Consider the following 26,275-nt stretch of genomic DNA (forward strand, 5'->3'; position numbering starts at 1 on the left):
ATGATGTAAAAATAAATATCAAACTACTCTAATATCCTGAGCAGATTTTTTTTTTTTTACTTCTCTGGTAGTTTGTGTCTTTGATGGTATGCGCCATAGTCAGTCTTTCCATTTTCTGCTTGTGGTGAGGCAACTAGATTATGACATTTCAAAACTTGGATAGTAGATTTGAAATGTTAGAATTCAAATGTTTAAATGGTTGCTTCAAATCATTGAATACAATTGCCTGACTTTAGGCCATTGAATTAAAAAGAGAAAATCTGTATGGAAACAACAAGAAGCTTGTTATATGAAATTCAGAGCAGATTCAGCTTGTACCAGTTAATCTTGACAGGGCTCCAGGGAAGTTGTATCTGCATATGTTTGCAGTTGCTGGAAACCACTGTAACTGTTGGAAAACTATAACATTCTGTCCATTGAGACATTAAAGCAAGTAAACACTATGGTATTCTCATTGGCATGTTAAAATGGGAGCAGAGTACGAGAATTAGAGAAGCAAGGGAGAGAAGATTAGAGAGACAAGCTAGCCTAGCACTAATTGGGTACAAAGATATAATGAACAGTAATGGAAGTACTTCTTCGTGAATGACAAATCTCAACAAAGCCTATGAAATGTCAAAGGAATTTATTCTTCCTGTGTGGATTAGTTAAAAACAGGATATATTTCAAAGGTTCATAGCTCAAATGGCTAAGAGCAGCATTAGTTAGACCATATTCTTTGATATTGCTTCTGAGAGGACTTGCAAGAAGCTGGCACGATTCACTTTTTTCCTGTTACATGTTGGTAAAACAAATGGGGATAGTTTGAAATAATTTCCATTAAGGTAATACAAGAATATGAAAGGAAGTCAATTCGTTTAGCAAATGTTATCAGAAAATCAACAATATTCCATCTATTCCCACCACACCAAATCTTATTCCTCAGGTCTGGTGTCTTTTAGATGTATTAGTTAATTAGGTTTATATCTTAAATAATGTGTTTACTCCCACTCATCATATAAATGACAGAAGAGTAATCCTTTGTCTATCACTGATGATACACTGAGGGTGAAGACTTAGGACTGAGACAAGTTTGATCCCTCCAAACTCTTCTTTTCCTATCTTCTGAAACATAAAGTTTTATATTTATTTTATCTACATTAATATCTATTGAAACTCCAGTAAGTGTCACTAGGTAATATATACATTTATGTGTTACTTGTCCTAGTAACTCCCTCCATTGGGTCTTTACATTAGTAAGGTGATGTTGCTGCAGTACCATTGCTGTAGGTTCTGTCTTCTTTTCCATATCACAGCATCTAGCCGTGATTCTAGAAGTGGTAATCTTAATATTCTGTGGGCCAACTGCAACCAAACAGTTCATATTTTATTAGTGAGTATTCCAAAGTATAAATAAAAGGAAGAGTGTTAGCACACCATTACTGTGGAAAAAAAAATCTGGTCTCAGCCTGTGCTGAGGTTTATGTCCACAGGAATTTAATACTGCTTGGAACATTCAGAGTAGAATTTTCTAAGAAGCAAGGTCGAATGCACTGTCTTCATGAATGTTTCTTTAAATCTAGCTGTTGTATTTTATTTTGTGTTTGCTTGTGTTCCAGAGTTTACTTCCAGAGGAATTCTTAGCAGCTCTTGGGTGGTTTCTCTTCTTTGTCTTCTATCCATTTGTCTGTACCCTCCTTTGTTAGCTTCTTAGTCACACCTTCTATTCTGTCACATTCTACATAATCCTATGTCTTCTATTTTTATCTTCTGTTCTTTAACACCAGTATGAATATGTTAGTTTCTAGTATAAGAGGAGAGGCAATTATAGTGGCAACAGGAATGGAGGGAAACTTTGCTTTGAATGTAGTTCATAGGACAACTTTTAGGCGAGAACATGCCTTTTGGGGAAAAGTTTCATTCACTTTAAAAGAATTGATGTGTTTATTTCAGTTTTTCGTTCTTTTTTGAATTGGGTCTTGGAGAAGCCACTCTCTTCTCTATTTTACATGGTTATATTAGTTTTATTACTGTGTGATAAATTATCCCCAATTTGAATGGCTTAAAATAACACTAACATTGCTGTTTTCATGGATTAATGTTGGGGCCTAAGCTTGAGTCCCTGTTCGGGCGCCAAAAATGTTGCGGCCTGAGCAAAATGTTGAGGCCTGGGCAGACCCACGTTTGGACGGCCACTGTATCCCGGCCCAAGCTGCCAATCCGGTCCGCGGGTCAGGTTTCAGCAAGAAAGAGAGTGAGGACGGACTCGAACAATGCAGACCAGACAGAGTGTAATTCAATCCCGTTTATTCTTCAGTCTCTTCTTAGTCTAAGTCTTAAGTCTTGAGTTCCTAGTGCCTAGTGCCTAGTCCCTAGCTCCTTGTACTTCCAAGTTCCAAGTTACTTCTTCCAGGTTCTCTTCCAAGTGCCTGCTACCTGTTTTCTCTCTGCTGTGTTTGGTTCTCTCCTCTGTGTCTCCCTAATGTCTGTTGTGTCTGGTCCTCTCCTCTGTGTCTCCCTAATGTCTGCTGTGTCTGGTCCTCTCCTCTGTGTCTCCCTAATGTCTGCTGTGTCTGGTCCTCTCCTCTGTGTCTCCCTAATGTCTGACGTTCTACTGTCTGCCTCTGCCTTTTATATGTCTTACTTCTAAGCCATGCCTCTAAGTTACACCTTTAATCATGCCCTTAGGTCTTGTCTCTAATTCTGATCTCTATACTTATAAGTCATACTCTTAAGTCACACACCTTTAATCTTACACACCTTTAATCTCATGCACCTTTAATCTCAAGGTATCTAAACCAAGATTATCGGAGTGTGCTCAGCTGTTGTAGGCTATTGTAATCCAAGTCACATGTCAGGGTATATGGCTCAAGACGGCTGCAAAGCTGTTAGCCACTGTCTGCTAAAAGTCGGCCCCCAACAGATTAAAAATCTGGATCAAACTTAGAAACATGTCTTTGACTCAGGGTTTTCTGTGAGATTAAAGATAGACTAGAAGGTTCACTTGCATATATCTGTATGAGCACATGTATGTGTGCAATTGTGTTACTGTGTTAGCAAACTATATTTGTTAGGGTTTTACTGCTGTGAACAGACATCATTACCAAGGCAACTCTTATAAGGACAACATTTAATTGGAGCTGGCTTACAGGTTAAAGAAGTTCAGTCCATTACCATCAAGGCAAAAGCATGGCAGCATCCAGACAGGCATGGTACCAGAGGAGCTGAGAGTTCTGCATCTTGATACAAGGCTGCTAGGAAAGACGTAGTATCCTCAGGCAGCCAGGAGGAAGCTCTCTCAAGCCTACTCCCACAGTGACACTCTTCTCATAACAAGGCCGCACCTACTCCAACAAGGCCACACCTCCTAATAATGCCACTCTATGGACCAATCATATCCAACCCAAGACACACACATATGTCTGTGTATGTGTCTGTGTGTGTGTGTGTGTGTGTGTGTGTGTGTGTGTGTGTATGCATATCTCCATGTATTCTACTCTCAAGCACATTCAGTGATTATTGTCAGGTCTTCTATCGCTGTGGTGAGCACAGAGACCTACTCTTAGCTGGTAACTTGCTTCTCAGGGTAAAAGACCAGATATTGTGGAGGGGGGAAACGCAGAAAATTTTTCTAACTTAACTGAAGATGTAACACTGCGTCATGGTGGCATACCATGCAACTATTTCAATACTCATAAAAAGGCCATTACAGATAAGTATGCATACGAAGAGCCAAGTATCTTTGGAGCCAACCTTAGAGCCCCCAAAATGTCACAGAAGAGAGGTACAAACTATGATTTTCCTGTGTATTTTCTTTTAAACTCCTCCTTGGCCTTTTCTGCATCTATTCACAGCATCTCTCTACCACTGCCTGAGACTGTAAACTGCTCTTCCTTCATTTATTTCATTCGTCAACTCATTTCCAACCATTCCTGGCTTCCCACTTAGCTATGAGAAGTACTTGTTTTTTTTTTTTTTTTTTTTTTTTTAGCGTTTTATTTAAATGTGTATGAACCTATTTTTGTAAAGCCTTAAGATGGAGAGATAGAAAAATATCTATTCGTTCAAACTGAACCTGGACATTGGGAATTGTACGGATGGAAAAATATACTGAGTTTGGCACTAGTGGTTTCTGTACCACAAAAATCACTCTGGATTGTGTTTGCATTTCAAATGACTCTTCCTCATCATCATGATACAGATCAGGGGTATTCTGTATTTCTATAGTTAATCTAGTCTTCAACTTTTAGCACTCTCTGAAATATGAAGAACATAGCCAAGTCATGGGATCTGTCTGGATCTTAAGACATGTGTTTTACTCAGACTTGCTTAACCTCCCCAGTGAGTTGTTTCTTGGCTGTTTGGGGCATTGCCCTTGCACAGCCTCTGAGAATCATTGGATCCTCCTAGTTTGACAAAGCTTAGAATTAAACATTACACTCAAAGGCCAGTCACCAAAAACTCTAAATGACTGTAGTTGATAAGGACTGAGTTCTTGGCATCATTTCACTGTCATTCACTTTTGATGGCTGGAAGTAGATGATGTAGCAAGCCTGACAATAGCCTCCATGCTTCTTAATACTGTATCCTTAATGAAATCTCAGAAGAAAATGGCCTTATATTTATGACTTCATAACCCTCTATTCATCAATAAAGAAAACACAAAATGATAAGCTAGGTATAGTTTTATCTTGGTATCCTATTTTAATGTGTTGCAGAGGTAAGGATGGAAAACATTACAGTGGTATTGGAATACTGCCAGAAGTCAGTGTTTCTATTACTCCAGTATTCCAGGTTTTCAGATTTTTTTTACTTCAAAAAGATTTTTAAAAATTATGATAGTTAAACAAAATTATGGCTTGCATGAGAGAGGGGAGAGAGAAAAGGAGGGTGGGATCAAAAACCAATGAAAAAGCAGGGTCTGCAGCTCAGTTTCACCTTGCTAGCGATCCTAAGGTACTGAGTTCAACCCCTAACATTGCAAAACAAAATTAAACAAAACAAAACAAGATGGAGAAAAAGTTATTCATTTTTATTGTGATTTATATTGTAACTCTCTGTAAAATAAAGAAAAATTAATTAAAATGGCTTTACAATATTACTTTTAAAAAATAACTTTAAATTCAGATCAAGACATACAAATGTGTATAAGGATTTACCAATATTTTAAAGCACTTATTATTGATAGGAGAACAATCTCATCCACTTATCTTCTTTTTTTAATCCACTCTCCCCTAACTAAAAGATGTTTCCATTCCTTCCTGGGGACATAAACATCAGAGCAGCTCACTTGCTTAGCACATAGTAGGTGCTTTTATGTCCTATATTAGTGTCCCCTCTACTACAACCTAGAGTATTCAGACTTTGACAGTCCATGATTATTGTTCCCAAAAGATTGTTTACAACAAGAAAGAATACAACACACACAACACAGACACACACATACACACACTCATGCACAGATACACAGAGTTACAAATGCACACATATGCAGGCACACAGACATATGACATACACACACATATATACACATATACACACATGAACACACACATACACACATATACATGCATGCATACACACATATGCAGACACATACACATAGACACATGCACATATGCATGCACATATACACACACGTATACACACACATAAACACACACACATACAAATAAATGCACACAAACATGGACAGACACACACAGATACACACTCATACATATGCACACACACAGACACACAATAGACACACATACATACACACATTAACACACACATACACACAAACATACACACATTAACACACACATACACACACACATGCACACACACAGACATAATCATACACATAATACATACACATATGTACATGCACATACATACACACACATACACGCATAAACACAGACACACACCTATACACACACAGGCACACACATACACACACACACACACACACACTGCTTTTCATACACCTCTCTTGATTAAAATGATTTCTACTAGTCACTGTTTCTGCATAAGTTTTCATTGCTCTACCTCTCCCACACTTATATAGGCTATTTTCTATAGTATATGCTCTGTGATCTTTCTTTTTCCACTAAGTTTTTAATTGGAAGAAAGCTAAAAAGATGACAGAATGTCTTAAAAAGTGACTGTTTTTCTTGCTGAAGAATATTGTCTAGATAACATCTGGCAACAGTTAGAAAAGCATTGTAATTAATGTTTCTTACTACACTTTTGAGTAGTTTTAAAAATTTCATGCACTATATTTTACTCATATTCAAACCTTCTCAAATTCTGCCCAGATCCACCCCATCTTCCTACTTACCAACTTCCAATTTTCTTTTTTAGAAAAATTAATTATAATAGAATCATGTCTTTGTGCCCTCTCATTTTTTCCAGTCTCTCTTAGCTGTCTTTCCTAAAACACTTTCCATGTATCTACTCTAGACTTGTTAGTCTCTTTCTCTTCAGTGATTATTGTTACATTTCTATGTGAGTGTGCATTAGTGTATGTAATGTATGTAAAATGGACCTGCTTAGTCCATTTTCCTTGTTTGTGTTCATATGATTTTGAGGATGCATTGTACAACCATCTGTGGACCACATGTACATTGGTGTGAGGCCTGCTGTGGAGTGTGGTCAACCTACCAGAGACAACATACACAATTAAAGATACTGTTTCTGCATCTGTTTTAGAACTCAAAAACTATTTTAGTGACAAAATTCAAATAATGCCCATAAATTAATGGAGGTATTAAAATGGAGGTAGTAAAAACTACTTTATTGAAAATGCAAAACAACTACATAGAATAACAAAACAAAATTTTTTCTTTGTTTTCATTCAAGTAGTATGACCTCTTAGAATATGGGTGATCCAGTTACAAATTTTCAGATATCAGAGAAGATCTCAACTAAAGAAAATTACATGAGTGTGTAGCTTTAATGGTATAACTCTTACCTAGTGAAGATGAGGCCTTTGGTCCAATTGCTAACATAGGGGGAAGGCAGTGGTGCAGAATAGGAATATGTTGTGAAGTTTTGTGTAAATAACACAAAACTTATTTCATTTGCTTTATATACTTTTCCTTCAGATATTCATTACATTAGCTTTTATTTCTTCCTATGATTACATATTTTTAATTTTATTTATTTTTTAAATTGGATATTTTATTTATTTACATTTCAAATGTCATCCCATTTCCCAGTTTCCACTCTGCAACCCCCCTATCCCATACCTCCTAACTCAGCTTCGATAAGGGTTCTTCCCCACCCACCTACCCAGTCCTAATTCACACTCTACTAGCATTTCTCTATACTGGGGCATCAAGCCTCCATGGGACCAAGGGCCTCCCCTCCCATTGATGCCAGATAAAGCCCCTTCAGCTCCTTCAGTCTTTCCCCTAATTCCTCCACAGGGGACTCTGTACTCAGTATGATGGTTCCTTGTGAGTATCTGCATCTGAATTAGTCAGGATCTGGCAGAGCCTCTCAGGACACAGCTGTATCAGGCTCCTGTCTGCAAGCACTTTTTGGCATCAGCAATAGTGTCTGGGTTTGGTGTCTGCATGTGGGATGGATTCACAGGTGGGGCAGTCTCTGGATGGCTTTCCTTCAATCTTTGTTCCATTCTTTGTTCCTGTATTTCCTTTAGACAGGAACAACTCTGAGATAAAATTTTGGAGATTGGTTGTTGGCCCCATCCCTCAAATGAGGAACCATACCTAACCTCTAGATATGATCTCAACTGGTCCTCCTTCTCCTTTGTGCGGTATTTCAGCTAATGTCATCCCTTTGGGGTCCTGGGAGGCTCTTACTTTCCTGGCACCTGAGACTTTCTGGTTGCTGCTGCCAGTCTGCCACCCCCCATTGCTACATACCTCTGTTCAATTCCCTGACCCTCTGTACATCTCCTCCTATACCAGATTCTTCCTCTCTCCCCCCCTCTTCTGTTCCTCCCAAGTCCTTCCCACCCTCTACTTTCCTTCTAAGTAGGACTGAGGCATCCACTCTTTGGTCTTTTTTTTCATCTTGAACTTCATGTGGTCCATGAGTTATATTGAGGGTATTCCACACTCTTTACCTAATATCCACTTATCAGTGAGTACATACCATGTATGGTATTACGTGCTAATTTTAGCTGAACCCACCCTATAGTATCTGTTGATAAAGTGAAATATTAGTTTCATGATAAAAGAGTCAAATTTTCATTCCAGTTTAAAATAATGGAATTTTTAATGACATTTTAATACACATCCAGTCACTGTTCCTAAATATCTATGAATTTATTACTTATCTATAAATTATCCAGTGGACATAAGAACAGCAGACCTCAGAAGACTCTGCATGGAATGACCAGTTTTAGAAGGCAAAACAACTAGGCTACATAGGTAAGTTCATGCTGCTCATGTAAAGTCAACAGACCTACATGCACTCAAAGTATTAGTAACTGATCCCTCCCCATAAGAAAACCCATGTTCCAAATAACTCAGAAACATTCTGGAAGTGCTTGTTCTTTGTGTGATTTAATTCAGCTGAATGGAGACCAATGTCGCATCCACAATACACGTATGTACCAAAGTACTCCAGGCAAGGTGACATTTGTAGCATGCAGTCATTACAGCTCTGAAGGCCAAGATCCAGAAAGAGAGACTGACTCATAATGGGTCTTAGGATGACAGTTCTTTTTGTGGCTTGCAGACAGCTGTATCTCCACTATATCCCATTGAGGTTCTCCTCTACAGCCAAGGAGGGTCTGATTAAGAAATTAATGCTTTGGGATTAAAAGCCTATTTGGTGGTTTTACTTAACATTAATTACATGCTTAAGTAACTAATTACATCCAACTCCCAAGTACAGCCACATTGGAGGAGGTGGGAGAGTTAAGGTATCAGCCAGTAAATTTTGAAGTCAGAGTTGAATACACGGTACATTTTGAACTTGAAGAAGAATTTAGCTCTCAAATTAGGATCTTAAATGAAAACACAATATTAAGTTTACACATTTGACCATGACTAAATTCTACTTTCCTTGCATAAATGTTTAAATTGAATTTCATTTTATTCCATCTATTCTCGCACTACTTCTCTACTTTGAACAAGAAACAGACTCCAATTAGTGCAATTGCCTCTATTCAGTCATAAGCAATGAAGTCTTAAACATAGAAGTTCTGACTAGCATATCACACTGGAGAAAGTATCTCTGGAGGTTCCTGCTGTAGTCAAGAAAAACTTGTTTTATTTACACATAGGACAGATGAGGAGAAGACATTCAGTACAGATGAATAAAATCTATCTTCTTTTCAAATGCACATCATCAGTATCAGCATGTTCAGACATTGCAGTCTTTGTAATAATGGCTTTCTCTAGTCACAGCTGAATTGCCTACTTAATAGTTTCATTATTTTTTAAAAAGAATTTACAAATCAAATAATGGGTCTTCTGCCTCTGTCTCTATCTCTGCTTCTCTTTAAATAAGACTATATTATACTCTTATTAAAACATTCTGCCTGTTACCTAGGGTAATACTCTCATTCACCAGTTTCCAGAATCATGTAGGGGATAATGTCTTTATTTTACAAAATGAATAGTGAGATAATAATTTTATGCTATAGAAGAGAGTAGGGGGTAGTACTGTCTTTTATCTCATCAAAAGTAATACATGACTAAAAAGGGACCAGAAACATCATTAATAACCAGAGAGAATAGAAGAATGTTCTCTACTCACAACGTCTTAGTGCACAACAATAAGCAGAAGCCTGGGAACTAGATATATCCTTCAGTATTTCTCACTAACAGTATAGGCCAAGTATAAAAGACAAGAAAAGCCTTTGGAAAATCATTTCTGGCACTTATATGCACTTAAGCATTTTATGTGCATTCGGGTAAGACATCCTAACAGCACCCCCTTGCTCACTGATGTTTTCTAAATACACAGTTAGGTGTATAATGATGCAAACAATTAGCCCCCAACAGTGGAAAATGGCTATGCATTCTTTCTACACTTTTTTGAGTTCAAAGGCAGGGATAGTGTAGTGTAGTGTAGTGTGTGTGTGTGTGTGTGTGTGTGTGTGTGTGTGTGTGTGTTTGTGAATCAGTAGCTACTGCCTTCCTGCCTCAGTCCCCTGAGGATACTATCCTAAAATATTTTAACTTGGGTACCTTATAGATAATAGAAATTTGTTTCTCAGATTTGAAATCTAGAAACTCTAACATCAAGGAGTGAACAGGTTAGTATCTGAACTTTCTCTAGTTCATAAATATTTTTTCACTGTGTCTTCACATAGGAAAGTGAAGAAATCCTGCTCTTTTTGGCTACATGAAGGAGCACTAGTCCTATTCAGGAGAGCTAGATGCTCCTAACCTAATAACTTCCCAAAGACCCTACCTTCTTTCTAATGCCATCTGCATGAAAATTAGATTTCCACATCTGAATGTATGACAAGGACAAAACTGATGCATTGCATTTACTAACAGCTTCGCAGCTCCCCTGAGAACTGTTTTTCAAGTTTCATTGTAATTGAACTCAACCCACTGCCATGATTAAAAAGGCTGTGGTACATGATTCATGGATAAAAGTTGACAAGTACTAGATCGTAACACTGGTCTCACTTTCATATAAATATTATAAGAAGAAATTGACCAGTGATCTGTAGACATACAAAGTGGAGGGGAAAACCCAGGTGTTTTCAAAGGCTCAGAGCTTCACACCATATCCTGTCATCCCATGCTTCTTTGGCCCTTGTTCTTCACCTTTCGGGCTCTATCCTGGCCTGCATAAAATACAGGATCTAAAAGGTCACATGTGCCCTATGGCCTTGCCTGCCACAGTGACTAGAGCTTTGTTTAAGGGAGGGTGCCTTACCATGAAGGTCATATGGACCACTCATTTCCCTGAAAGTGAATAAGACTATGTATCCTATTTACAAGTCTATTGAAGATCAGTTGCCTTATGTTTTGAATCTTGAATATAAAAGCTATTAGTATTTAATATGGGCATTGTTGTATTAAAAATATCTTTGTTAAGTTGAAGAAAAAAAGCATTTTTAATGGATAACATTATTTGTTTTTCCCAGTTTTTAAATGCTCTCATAGGTAACTTACAGAACAAAAAAGCAATATTTTAAATATTTACTGTGAATAAACTGTCTGAAACAACTGGTAGACATTATATATTCTTACTATCAAGAGCAGAAATATGAACATAGAGACCTTGTATTTGGCAATAGATGTATTTTCTTCCAATGCCTTCCTCCCCTCTGCATTTATCATAGGTGTCAATATTTGTTTTTCTGAGACACATATGTAAAATATTGAAGCTATGTATGTAAACACACAGATCTTTAAGGCAGAATTTCTGCCCATTTAAAAAAATGTAATTTGAAGGAAAGGGCTTTTGTTTTTGGTGGTGGTGGATTATATTATTTGTTTAGTGAGTTAGTAGTGTATGTGTCTGTTTGTGTGTGTGTGTGTGTGTGTGTGTGTGTGTGTATGTGTGTGTGTGTGTACATGCCTGTCAGGACACATGTTTAAGGGTCAGAGAACAATTTGGAAGAGTTTATTCTTGTATATTGTTGATATAAGGGGTTGAACTGAGATCACCAGGATTGTCTGAAGGCATCTTTAATCACGGAGCCATCAGATACAAGAGCTTGCTTACTTAAGGAACAGTAGGCTTTAAAAGTATGTGTGAAATCCTGATCCATGGGCATGAGAATAAATCCTAGTATGTAAATATAATTTGATCAAAAGTGTTAGAAAAGATTTTGCTTTATCCTGGAAACCAAGAGTAGACAATGCAATACTCTCTAAAAGATGGGTGGGGACTTCAATATTGTCCCCAGGGCAGAGAGTGCACAGAGAAGCACCAGGAGGTGATTTATAACATAAGGTGATTACTTTGGATACTGTGTGTGTAAAATAAATTTTAGTAAGGCAAGAGCAAGTGAGGGGATGCCAAGGCAAATGGGTAGCACATAAATATCATGAAGTCAGTTAATTTATATGAGTTACTTTCAAGCTGTTGTATTTCCCATGTTCTATCATCTGAGTGATGCATTTTCGGGAGCATGATCTAAAAAGAAATAAAAAAAGTCCACTTCCCTGAGTTAAATAGTAGCATATTTAATAAGTCACAACATGAAGGAGTTGGTTCTTTTGCTAAGCTCCCTCCTGTTTTTGTCTTGAAAACTGGGGTATATGGTTTTTACAATGTTCATTGTTTTTGAGAAAGTCATGTTCTTTCCAGTCCTGTAAAGAATTGAATGAAGCCTTATTTAAGGTATCTCTAGAAAGTTAGAGAGACAGAACATACTTTATGTTTTGTAACTGATGAAATTTTTCCTCTAAATAAATCTTACATTTCCAGATCTGATGACGTAAATAATAAAACATAAATATGGAAAGGAAATGGTCATTCTGGGCCACATAGAGGGAAGACATATGTTCATTCAATATGAACCAGAACCCACTTTCATGATGAACTGGGATCCTCACACTCTTCTATCAAGTTTCATGACTTTAAAACTGCAAAGTTATTTCAGGGCTAAGTTTCCTAGAGGAAAAGACTCTATTTTAAACATAAAATGTCTAGTATTTTTGAAAGCAAAAGCCTCAAAGGTGAACGGATGTTGAAGTTCAGCTGTGGTGGCTGTTCTTTGTTATAGTTAAGAAGTAGATCAGAGACAGCCAACAGGCAAGTTTGCAGAAGATGAGTAGTAATTATTTAATTTTGCTTCTTGGCAGATGGATTTACCAAGGAAGTATTTTCTGCCCTAACTATGCTGTGCCTGCAACTCTTCAGCATGGATACTGAGAACAAAGAGATCGGTATCCACTACTAAACACCTAGAAAAAAAATCCAATACCATTTCCTAAAATGATAGTATAAGCTGTTCCCCAATTGTCCCAGCTTAATGACAAGCCACACAGACTAACTCCTCATGCTTTTAATGATTGCAGACTTAGTGGAGGCAGGAGCTTGTGCAGTGTGGGCTGTGTAACACACTTGTGTCTGGCTTTACTGCACACTTGTGTTCTCTTTCTGGCTTTGCTCCGTAGTCTCTGGTGACATTTATCACCCTTGACTAGCTTTCTCATCTGCAAAGTGGAGAACTCTAAACTTAGTCTGCAAAGTGACCCTTGCAAGCCTAACACATGGTTTATGCAGCTTCCTGGCAGCTTCAGATGCCTGGAGTGCTGATGTTATTATTTCTGGTAAAATATCTGAAAATATAGAAACTCCAAGGCAGGTTAAAATTCCCCTCCTCCTTGAACATCTCGTACTTTTCTTGAACACACTCTGTTCTCATCCACTCTTGCCATTCCAACATCATTTTCTTTCTCCACTTTGTGAAGATCATAGCTTTTATTGCTACAGCAGCCACTTTTCATTAAACATCTAATTTCTCTATCTGCTGAAGTATAAATCCCATATAATTTCAGCATCTTGGACTCCCCATTCACACATTTCTGTAGTCTTCTTATTGTAAAAAAAAAAATATCTCATTTCTCAGGCCATTCATGCTTGCTTTATTACCTGAAACTTCTTAGACATCAGCTCCTGAGACTGTCTGTGAAGATGCAGTAGGATGTGGCTTGTGCATATCTACGGAAACAAACAAAAGTTGGTCAGTAGGTCTAGCCCCTGTAAAAAGAAAAGGTTCCACTCACTCCCACCCACCAGATCACCAAATGTATAATACCTATGCGGGGTCTCAGCTATTGAGGATCTTGTCACAGTACTTGGTGTAACATTAGAAAATATTTAGGACAATTACACTTTAGTGAGAGTCCATCTGTTAAGTTATGAATTGCTTAGCTTTTTAAAAATACCTACTTTTAATTTATATAATGTATAGAAAATTATAAATATATATCTTAAAAATTAAACCCATTGCAAAACAGTTACTGGTTCTTTACACTTAAAGTATAGCTGTTTAGTTTCAGCTATTATTGACAAGTGTTTAGTTTTCTATTTTACAAACTTCAGTGGACTTCTATAAGAAAGCTTAGGCATCATAAAATTTCTTATACATATTAAAGTGTTGAAAAAATATATTAGAGAAAGCTGAGATTTGGATCAAGATAAATGCTTTTACTTTAATTTTAGCCTTAGGATACTTAAAGATTTAAGTAATTTAGGAAGACAATTTAGGAAAATAATTCAATACAAATATTCTCCTTTGTGCTCAGTTGTACTGTAATTGAGTAACCAAAATTGTATGCTTGTGAGATTTTATTAAATTTATAATTAAAATACAAAAACGGAAAAATTGGGCATGTTAAAAATGAATTAGCTTATGTAGACATACAAATAGGAAGACAAACAAAATAAGAAACACAAATAGCCAATAGGTAAAGGGTCAGCAAAAAGGCCAACATGCCCAATCATCAAGGAAGTGCAAGTCAGAGAATAACAGTATCTAAGTCATGGTGTTCTGTGAAAATTATTTAAAATGCACAATATAAAAATTTGTTGTAAATATTTAGTGGAAATCATAATGAAATATTTACTATTTCTGCATAGCACAAATGAACTGGTTAATTAAGGATTATACCATAGAGTTTAAAAAATCACTCTTGAGAATCTTTTCTGTATAAAACTGTTCTTCACTTAATCCATCCACCATGATTTTTGTCCTCAAATATTGCAATCTCCTTGTTAAGATTCCTTAGAGTCCACCCTTACAAACTCAATTGGTTCTGAAGTAAATGTTACTACAGCACTTTCCCACTGAATTACTTTAATGGTTAGTGTTGGGTTTTGCCTTTCCTTCCTCATTATCCTGTGAGATGGTGGCCAAACACTCATGAAATGTAAGTTAATCTTTAGCAAGTAGAAGCCAGGTCCACACCATCATTGCTAAACTGTGATTGATCATCAAGCTTGAATGTCTCTACAAGAGAAAATGTGATGAATTTTCCTGGAGGGGGAATGACAACAAGTGTTTTAATTTCCTTGGTTTGTTTTTAGTTGGACTTTATGACAATCTTTCTATGTTTCTTTACAACTTTGAAATGTGTTTTAAAATGTTGCAAGAGTAGAAAATATTTATGGCAATCAGATATTATTGTGAGTCCATGTCTTAAATTATGAATTACTTAGCTATTTTTAAACACCAAAATGTGCACACATTTTGAAACAGCACTGAGTAAGATAATAGGTGAAGGTAAAATCATTCTTAATCAGAATCTCATGCAGAATACAGTGACACTCAAATTCACAAAGCTAGGCAAAGTTTCTTTTCAGAACAGACAATAAATCTCCTTAGTGATTTGTGCTCTGTTTCATGGGTTCAGGTATATTCTGGGGTCTGACATTCATATGACCATATATATCAAGGGTTTCATAGCACTGCTGCAAACCATGTCTCAATGTAGCCTTATTTCTCCCTGGATGTAAGTAGAAAAGGAGGTACAAATAGTTTCCTGGAAGACAAGAAAATATAGCACAGCCTGATCCCATCAATAACTGGAAATCTATTTACACACTGAATCTTAGGACCAAGAGAAAACCTTCTCTCTCTAAAGACCATGCTTCTCCCAAAATTATATTATAAGAGCCTATAATTTACAGATCAATAAATAAGCATCAAAAGTTGTTATTCTTTGATATTTTGGCAACTGAGTCTTAGTTTTTAGAGAAATAGTAAAATAGCAGTATAGAACACAACCAAAATATAAAGCATTTTTTTCAGAAATAATGATTCTAAAATTTATTTTATGTTACTTTGGCTTCATAAACAAACATCTATGTTTGGGTTTGTTCCCTAAGTTTTGAGGAGTGATAATTCTTTATTTTATTTGTAATTGTTTTGGAATGAGTTGCCAAATCTTGTACTGTGACTTTAGTTATGAAATTTTATATACTCTTGGGCTTTTTGCGAAAAAATTGTGTTGCTATTAAGTGCAATTATCTGCTTTCTACAAAGTTTCTGAAATTTATTTTCATCTCTGAAACTGGAGAAGTTATGTTTAATAGTTGATAGAAGATCTAGTTCCATCTATGTATTGAATCATTAAGTAGATGAAGTAATATAATTTTTAGGGCAGAAAGCACAGAGATGTATTTGGTTTTTTTAATTCAGATGGTCAGTATCCATAATTGGATATTTTATGCATATTTTTATTTTTAATATTTTATTGTAAACCATCTTTTTCTTGCATATCTTGATTATGGTTTCTTCTCTCTCTATTCCTCCTAGTTCCTGTTCATCTCCCCTCCCAACTTGATCTACCTTCTTCTGTCTTACAGTAGAAAACAGAGAGGCTTCTAAGTGATAATAATAAAGTACAATAAGACAATACAAAAAGTATTGGTATTACAGTTGAGCAAAACTAATAACCAAACAAAAGGAAAAAAGCTCAACAGGATCCAGAGACTTACTCATTGGCAGACTCTGGAATCCTATAAAAACACTAAACTAGAAGCCATAACATATTTATAAAGAACCTGTCACAGACTCTGAAAAATGTACACTTTTAAAAACTACCTGCTAACATTGTTCTTACAGACATTGTGCCTGAATTAATTTTATGTATGCTCACAAACTACAAAGTAGCTGATGAATGAATAGCAAGGTATGTGTTACACATGACTGCATTTATTTTTTAAAAGGTCTTTGCACATATTTTGATTGTTGGTTTTAAGACTGGTAAGATAACACTAGAGTGTTCGCTTTGCCTCAGCTGACATCCTTGTCTCCATTAGTTATAGCTGGTTATCAAAATAAAATGTAATACTTGGGTTGCAGATAATTAGTTTCTTGAAAAGATACATCTTCAGTTATCTCTAAACTGCATTTAATAACTTCAGATACACTGCAGAGCAGAAATTCTTGTCCAAGAGACTTGACATTATGCTAACACCTGTCTTTGCTAACACTTTGTTTTCAGACTTGTATTTATTCTCGATTTTCAAACAAAGTATCTTCTCACCATGCTAAACCAGCCATAGCCATCTTGTTCGTGCACTACAAATACAACACAGCAAAGTTTCACTGATGTCCTAGACATAAACGAACTCTCATGTGTGTCTTGGTCCTTAAATTACAATGAATAAACATAATAACAGCAAACACTTATATTGGAAGCATGGGCGTGCATCTCAAATTAGCACGATTGTACATAGATGATGATGTCTGTGTATTCTTCTACTTCCTAAAATGCTGATTGGAGAGTTGATGGTGGTCAGTTTGTAGAGTACTTGCTTAGGATGCATGAGGCCCTGGGCTCAGTCCTTGGCACTTCAGAAACCAGGTGTGAAGGTGCCCTGGGGAGGTAGAGGCTGGAGAATCAGACATTCAAGGTCATCCTTAATTCGGCTTCATACAGAGTTTGGACAGATGGAGATACTTGTTCCAAAAACAAAACAAAAAATGCTTATTGGAATTTTATCCTTTGCTAAAGCTTGGTAGAGCTACTAGCTAAGAGCCAACATTAGTATCTACTGATAGTTTAAAATAGCTCAAATTACATGCTGTGTATTTTCATCTTGCATCGTTAATGATTACATGGAGTTTTAAAATAAATATACAGTAAGCTTCATATTGAATCTAACTTGATATAATAAGAAATCACTCCTAACTTTAGTATTCATACTTTTCTTCTGGAAAGAAAAACTTATCCTTAGACAGTTTTAGGAAGAGAGAATTTTTATATTTCTTTGAAAATGTTTTCTTCCTACTCATGACTTCCCAAGGGTTTCAGTCTGTCAAAACAATTTTTGAAAAGTGAAATGCAGCATTTTACTTTTTAAATTTTATATGAAATATTCAAGTAATATATGTATATGTGTCTGTATTTGTGGTCATGTGTGTGTACAAATGTATGTGAGGTGTATATATTGCCAGTATGTGTGTGTGCACATATGTGTGTGTGTGTGTGTGTGTGTGTGTGTGTGTGTGCATGCCCATTTGTGTGTATATGGTGTGTATTTGTGTTTTCAGCACTGGTTAAGCATATGAAGTATGTTTAACAAATATAAACAAAATATTCAGGTATCTGTGTGTTGAATAATTTTGTGTGGAAATATGTGCTCTCAGATGATGAATGTCACATTCACACTCTTAACAACTGAAGAATTTTAAGGTAGAGATATAGAACTGCAAAATTGCTAGGACATCATGCTTTTGAAACTATTGGATTAGAATAATTACAACAATAAAATTTAAAAACAGTTGAGAACCCCATATTTAAAATGCTCTATTAAGGAATGATACATAAACTTTCATTAATTATATAATTAATATTAACTAAATCTATTTTTTCTGTTTACATATCAAATTTTTGAATATGAGTTAGAAGTGCATCTCAGATACATATTTAGAATATCTGAAGTCTTACACAAGAACCACACAGACATAACATTATTATTATTATTATTATTATTATTATTATTATTGTGTCACAGCTATTTAGGTTTTAAGGGTAGAATGAGGAGTGTCCATTCTTCACTTGTGTATAATGAGTACACACAAGTATGCTTACAATGACCAAATTGACATTTGATAACAACATATACTATTAAATTACCTAATAATAATCAGTCTATACCCAACTCTAAAGAACCAAGAATTTAATGGAGAGGCCAAGAGAGCCATTGAGTAGGCATGCCCTTGTCCTCAAGCAGCTCTCAACCTCATTATTAAGACCATACTGAACTAAACATAAGAAAACATACAGAGGGACTGTCAGTAAGGTCAACCAGTATGGAGTAAAAGCGAGCGCTCCATTGTGCTAAGGGATGGGATGAGTAATTGAGTGCTATCCACTGGGGAGGGTGAGAACACAGATGAGGTCATGTTTTGGAAGGATTTGTAAAGCAGAGGGAGTGATTAAGAAATATGAAGTTCAGTTTTCTTGCTATCTGCCCTCCAGCCTATTCCCTTACCTTTATCTATCGCCTACATATCTTCAATAATATGCTATCTGTATTCTTAACTGCAAAGTTACTCTTTACCTGGTATTTTTCTTCCCCTGCACTGAGATAAATATGAGATGCTAAGGCCAGGGTAGTTTATGTTCCCATTTCTCTAGTTATATCAATGTTAGCACAGTCAGTTCAGTCTACATACAAAGAAAGCCAAATCTTGCTGAAACAGTCAACTTCACTGTATCACTAAGAAGATATAGAAAGAAAGGTCAGAGTGGGATTGCTCAGGAGTTGATTGCTCCTGCAGAATGGTTACAAATATCTAACAACCTTGATGTATAAATGAATTATATACTTTTCCTATTAAACCAACAGTCTGAATTTAAGGACAATATTACCTGCAGCTACAAAAAGTGTTGTCTTTACCTTTTTGTTGTTACTGTTTGTTTTTATCCTCATATCGCATAGCAACTCTGTGAGCGGTAACCAGGAGGAGGAGCAGAGTTTGAGATGTAAATAAATTAAAAAAATACATAAATAAACTTAAAAAGAATCAATATAAATGTGATAATTATGCACATTTATGATACAGCAAGTAAAGAACTTCTGCCGCCAGTGCACTTTATCATAAATTCTGGGTTTGGAATGGGCCAATAATAATTTTCAAATCATCTTTCTGTGCCTTTGCTTTGAAGAATTCAGTAGTCCCTCATACTGTCAAAGATCTCTGATTGATTTCTGTATAGCATTTAAAAGGTAATTTGATAGGCATCAGAAAGTTCTATCTTTCTTAATACATTGCTAACAGATGTCAACAGAGAGAGAAAGATAGGCCAGCACTATAATAATCTGAGAAAATTCCAGTCTGTCCATGCTTCAGCAGATTCTGGGCATGGCTCTGTGACTAGTGAATAATCGTCATTTGTACTTCCAGATTCTCACATACTCTGCATGTTCATGAAGATGTTAACTGCTCAGCTCACTGGGAGCCCTTTGGCACATTTGCAATGCAAGAAAAGTGTCAGGTTTATAGCAGGTTAAAGGTTTATCACACTATACAAAGTCAAGTATCCATCACATCAAAATCCACTGCTTCTTCTCTTAGAATAACACAGCATCCAGATTCAGAATCTCAACCACAGTAACTAAAGACCAGTCTCCAAGTTGTTACTGAGGATGAGAGTTAGCATGGCTCTCAGAATGGGAGCGCAGCAGCTCAAGCTTTAAACTCACAGCTCTGTAAAGCCTCTGATGTTGCAGTAGTATACTGCACACACACACACACACACACACACACACACACACACACACACACACACACTGACGACCATCATTTGTTATTCATTATGTATCTTATAGTTAAATTTAAATGCATTTCCCAATTTGAAGGTTTTTATAAATTGATAAGTCATCAAAAGATACCTGGGTTGGAGCGTAGGATGGATTTGAAAGATTCTACTTGCGTGCTTCTCTAATCTTTATTCAAAGAAAACAATCTATAGAAAACTTGGCTTCATTTACATAAGCGCAAAGTCACTGAGCTTCTCTTGAAGATGCCCTAGGTGATAGTTTCCTCTTTTACTATTACACTTTAATTGAAAAACAAAATGATCATGTTTGGTATTTACAAAGCCACACTTCTCCCAAACACGGGACTCTTTCCAGTTTCTTAGATTTTTACTCAGTTGTAGCTTTTACTGATTAACACCCGCCTCCCTTGACAGTGTTATTGTGCTGTTATCATGGAGAAATGGAGGTAGTTTTTGGATAATTTTGATTTTTTATTTCAAAAAATACTTTTGACTATTTATCCCCTGGAAACTGTTACTGCATAGTTGAAAGAAGGCAGAGGATATGGAATTGACACATTCAAATGCATAAATAATAACAGTAATGCTTCCCGTTCAGTATCCCATTTATCACTAAGAGGTTCTCAAAGAATTTACATCGTAGGGATCTCTAGTTATTATTATTTCACAAAATGCTGGTCAGATGTCTATTTAAAGCATTATATCTTAGACTCTGTAAGCTAAGATATATCTTCCCTCTCCAAAGTTGAAATTAAAAAGAAGTGTCTACTGTCTAGGGAGAGGATGGCTGAATGGGCTTTGACAGTCTCAAATGTCAGAGGTTCACTGTCATGAACATTGTAACTCTCCCAATTGCTGTCTTAGAAAGAGTGATAGCCTACTCTCCAGTGTAGGGTTTCTTCAGAGTATAAGGCTTTTTTGTGTCTGTGTCTGAGAACACTTTCTTTTCATCTTCTCCCTCCATGTGTAGCCTTTTCTCTCCAGAATACTTTCACTGGCAGGGAGATTAAGACAATCTCTAAATTCAATTCTTTCTTTCATTTTAAGGTGAGTTGATTGCAACTCCATGAAAGGCTCTTATGGTGAGGAACACAGGCACTGTGTCAGTGAAGCCCCAGGGCTTCATGGCATCATTGTTCCCTTTTGGTGTCTCCACTTCCATAGTTTTGATTACCTAGCTGGATTAATCTGTATTCAACTTCGATTACAGAAGTCTTCTTAAATTAAAATATCTCTACATATGAACCCACAGAGACTGTGACAGCACAGCATGGGATCCAGTCACAAAATCACAGCATGAGAAAGGGAAATGTACACAAAGTTCTTCTCCTAACCAAAGAGATGCTGCCACTGAAACCTGTGGAGCAAGGGGAAATCAGTTTTTCCAATGGAGTATCATCAGGTACATCAATCACACACTCCAGGGCAGGCCTCACGTCCAGCAATAGTTTGTCAATGCAAACACGACTCCAACTTTGTGCATATTTTTGGTTTGGGTTTTATTTATTTATTTCAGTTTTGTTGGTTTTTATTTTGTTTGTTTGTTGATCTTGTCAAGAAGGAGAAAGAACATGAAGTTAGGAAGTGAAGAGAATCTAAGAGGAGTTGGGAGAGGAGAAGAAATATGATCAAAATATATAAAAACTATTTTAAATGATATTTTAACATATCATGGAGTGCTGTTTCTCACTCAGTAAAATGTCAGGAAGAAAAAAATAACCCAACTTCCCTACACACTTACATATTTACTTGAGGACAACTCACCCATTTTAACTTAGTGTGTGCTTATATTATAATGCATACTGTCATAAATATTTACTTGAAGATTTCAGTATAAGACTATCAAAATCCTGCAAAAGAAATACTTTTTCTACCAGGTTTTGTATGAGACATCAAAATCTTAGGCTTGAAATCTTGAAGCTCCATAAGCAAACTTTCTGGGTCCAGATAACATGATTTATGGTACCAAGTTACCTTCAACTCTAATAATTGCGTCTTTGCCATTTCTGTTCTCTGCCTCCTCTATGGTGACTAACAGCTAAAGATGATAAATAAACACTTTGACTGTTTTTTTCTCTTTCATTCTTTATGACCAGGGGCATGGAAGTTACCACTTAAAGGGTCTTCCACAGATATTTCCACACAAGCCAGGCTCCCTTCCAGTTAGCCTAGGGCTTCTTCAACAACGATCTCTGTTCAGTTTTTTAAGCAAGGAGAGCTTGTGGAATTTGTTACCATTTTTTAAGGTGTAGATTTATTGTTCTGAATAGCATATATGATATTAGGCATTTTCTAACAAGGTTTGTTTCTGTGGATTCTCCTACCCTCTTCTCCCCCATCACACTCCTAGAACCTGGATCTTCTACACACTCCCCTTAGTAACTTCCTCGCCATTTCCTTCAGGTGTGTTCTATTTCCCTTCCTGTTCTCTTCACTTCTTCTGTACTCCCCTGGTCCTCTTTGTAGTTGATAGCCACAGTCATCCCACATGGTTACATATATTTAAATATGTAATTAAGGATCCATGTATAAGAAAGCATGTGATATTTGTCTTTCTGAGCCTGTATTGCTTTACTTAATATACTTTCCAGAATCATCTCTTTCCTAAAAACTTTTCTTATTTCTTTACAATTGGATAAAATTCCATTGTGCAGATGTACCCCATTTTCATTATCCATTCTTCTTGCACTGGGCATTTAGGCCGATTTTATGTCCTTGCTGTCATAAACAATGCAATTACAAACATGGCTGTAAAAATACTCCTGCTATAGGTAACAGAGTCCTTTGGATATCTGCCGAGATGTGGTATAGCTGGTTCAAATAGTAGTTTTACTGGTAATTTTTGAGAAACCTTTACACTTATTTCCACAGTGGTTATTTAATTCTATGTGTCACCAACAATAAATACAGTTCCTATTTCCCCACATTTTATCCATCACTTGTTGTTGTTTGTTTTCTTGACTCTAAGTGATTGCGTAACTTCCTGTGACTTCGGCTTCTGCCTCCTGCATCTAGACATAGGCTGAGCACTTATCCTGGCATGTTTGCAACACTTCACAGTTTGTGTTTGGTTTTGTTTTGTTTTTGTTCTTTCTTTGGTTTTTGTTGTTGTTTTTCAATACAGGGTTTCTCTGTGTCACCCTGTCTGTCCTGGGACTCCTTCTATAGACCAGGCTGGCCTTGGATTCAGAGATGTGCCTGCCTCTGCATCTCAAAAGGTGGGATTGAAGGCATGCACTACCACTCACTGGCAAACACTTCACATTTTTTAAGAAGGCATATCTCTTGCATTGTTTTTCCTTCCTTTCATCTGTAATTACAAGGAAAGGAAGATGTTCTAAACAGAAACTGTCTTGAATGTATTCCTTTATGTAGGATAATTGGAACAATATACGGTATAAGATACTTGAAAAGGGTCAGATATGTCTCAATCATTGTATTATTTGTAGTTTGGGGAGGGCAAGGACTTTTTATCTACCATCCACCAACAAGAAAACAAAGGCCAGAAAAAATTGAACATCACTAAAATTCCAAATGGCTATTATCATGTTGATCTAAGATCAGATACACCATAATCTCTTTGGCATTGCTAAAAGTTCACTCAACTAGGAACTCAGACTCTGGGTAAACTGTAAAGTATATGACAAAAATCCTGACTAAGTCATTGTGATAAAACATTGCCTAAAATAAATGCTTTATTATATTCTAATGCTTTGTCTAAAATGACTCTTGTTAATAAGGTTTGTGCTAGGTTTCTGTACAAAATGATTGCAGGTTAGCAATAGGCAGTAAGAAGTTGAAATTGCAGACCATGAAAATAATTTACTGGAGTCCTAAGGCAGGTATTTTCCTTTCTTGTTAACTTTGAACTTTGGACAACTTACTCAATATTCATGTGCTTAATCTACAAAAGCAGAGTTAATTTTTTAATTTTATTTTAATTTATTAAAGGTTATTGAAATGTATCCCAAAGTTGATTGGTACAAATAAATCACTGGAGCTAGGATGTGGTAGAACAAGTCTTTAATCCCAGCTCTCCAGTGATAGAGGCAGGCAGATCTCTGTGTTCAAGACCAACCTGATCTACAGAGTTTCAAGGCAGCTAGAACTAAACAGAGAAACCCTGTCTTAAAAAACAAACAAACAAACAAATACAATGAACAAACAAGAGAATAAATCAGTGGTTCTGGTTTAGGCAGATATTGTCCTGAGGGGACATTTGGCAATGCATATATATTTTTGGTTGCCCAGAACTTTTGGTGTTCTGAAATCTCACAGACAGAGTCAAGGGTGCTATGAAAGATGCTGTGATCCACAGGAAAGATTCACGTTAGAAAGCATACTTACAAGGTAAATAGCCAGGATTGGCTATGAGGCTATAAGTTTTCAACCCCGTCAGAAATCCAGAATGACTGAGTTAACTATAGTTGTGGGAAGCACAAAGCATAGCTTCTAAAACTTAGCCAATTTATAGAGACCTCTGAACACCTGGACACTCCCTCTACTACAAAACGTTGGAGCATCTGTTCTTCCGCCTTCTGGCCCAGGATCATCAGACAGAACTTAGTGCTGCAGAATTATTAAGGGCTGATTACTCTGTCTAGGCAGATATAATCAGTCGACTATTCTGCAAGTGTGTCCTTTTCTGGACAGTAATTTGTCTGTAGAAGGAAAGAGGCAATTCTTGTCTAGTGGCTGTCTCACCACAACTGAAGTAACTCCAAAGATGCTCAGTTTCTTCTTAGAATTCAATATAGGAAGCTGTCAGGAGCAGACAGGTCTCTAATGAAAATGAACATTAATACAGAAATGTTTGTCATGTCAATTCTATGGATTTATGATGTTTTGAAAACCAACTATCCATGTAAGGTAATCTGGACTGTTGCCTGTTAACTCCACTCAGCTATTTCTAAATAAAAAATAGAAAGCACCCTAACAATAAACTCCAAGCCATGAATTTGCTATAGTCCTTTAACTCACAGGCTGACCCTCTCAAATCAGTTAATAAAGTTAAAGAAGGACTGGGTCTAAGCCTTGTATTCCTAAATGTGTTATACTGGTACAATGCCTATGAGAGTAACAATATTCATCTCACTCTTATATCAATAAGAAGCTCGTACCAATGAAAACCTTAAAATTTGTAATCAAAGTAAATTGGTGCTGTTTAAGAGTTTATGTCTTCATCTTGATACTAATTATACAGATTTCTACTAATAGGTTATGGCTATGCAATAAACCCTAGGTAATCCTCTCTATTCCGACAAAACCACTACTTTTCCCTAGAAAGACAGCCCAACATTTACCACCTTAGTCCCCAAGCCCAGGAAATAGGGGCGCTGACTCTTCATTAGCTTCTTCAAGCTGATTATGGGCATTGAGATATTAGAAGAGGAGTGGGGGGAAGAGCAAAGTGATAAGCCAATCCTGGCTATTTACCTTGAGAGAAAAGATTTGAGTGGATGGTCGTCAGCTGACATTCATCCTAAAGCCAGATTCAGAACTAAATGTTTTAGTTAGGATAGATGACAGATGTTCTGGTTAGTCAACAAAATGATGGACTGGGTATTAGGACTATCTTGTACCTCATGGGTACAAATTGGCATAATTATGCCCTAATTGTATTTTGAGAGAAAAGTTTCATTATAACAGGAAGGGTGATATGTAGGAGGAGCTAAGGTAGGAGGAGTACTGAGAGGAAGAGAAGGAGTAAGAAGAGGAGGAGAAGAAGGAGAGGAGAAGCTAGGTGATGAAAGAGAGAAAGAGGGGGGAGACAGGGAGGCAGATATTCATGTATCTCCACCAGTCAAAGATAGTTGATATATCTAGGCTGGGTAGTGGGTTACACCTTTGATTGAGCAATACCAAACTTATAAAGCCTATGATTAACATTTTTTAAAAATGTATAAATGCAAAAAGGAAAAGGGGGCATGGGATAGGGGTTTTCTAAGGGGGGGATGGGGAATGGGGATGGCATCTGAAGTGTAAATAAAATATCTAATAAAAATGGGAAAAAAGAAAGCATACTTACTTATTTATGTACTAAGTATGTTTTCTATGTTAATAAATAACTTTCATGTACATAAAATGAGAGGAAATTGAAAATAATGCACTTA

The 26,275-nt window shown here is 36.4% G+C and overlaps 1 protein-coding gene across 39 annotated transcripts in view; it reads left to right on the forward strand.

Annotated features, from left to right (window-relative positions):
* Nrxn1 (neurexin 1) overlaps window positions 1-26,275 on the forward strand; it is a 1,065,384-nt gene that overhangs the window by 941,606 nt on the left and 97,503 nt on the right. The gene's annotated exons all lie outside the window — the stretch shown is intronic.

This window comes from Arvicanthis niloticus, chromosome 11, assembly GCF_011762505.2.
Source record: "Arvicanthis niloticus isolate mArvNil1 chromosome 11, mArvNil1.pat.X, whole genome shotgun sequence".
NCBI lineage: Eukaryota > Metazoa > Chordata > Mammalia > Rodentia > Muridae > Arvicanthis > Arvicanthis niloticus.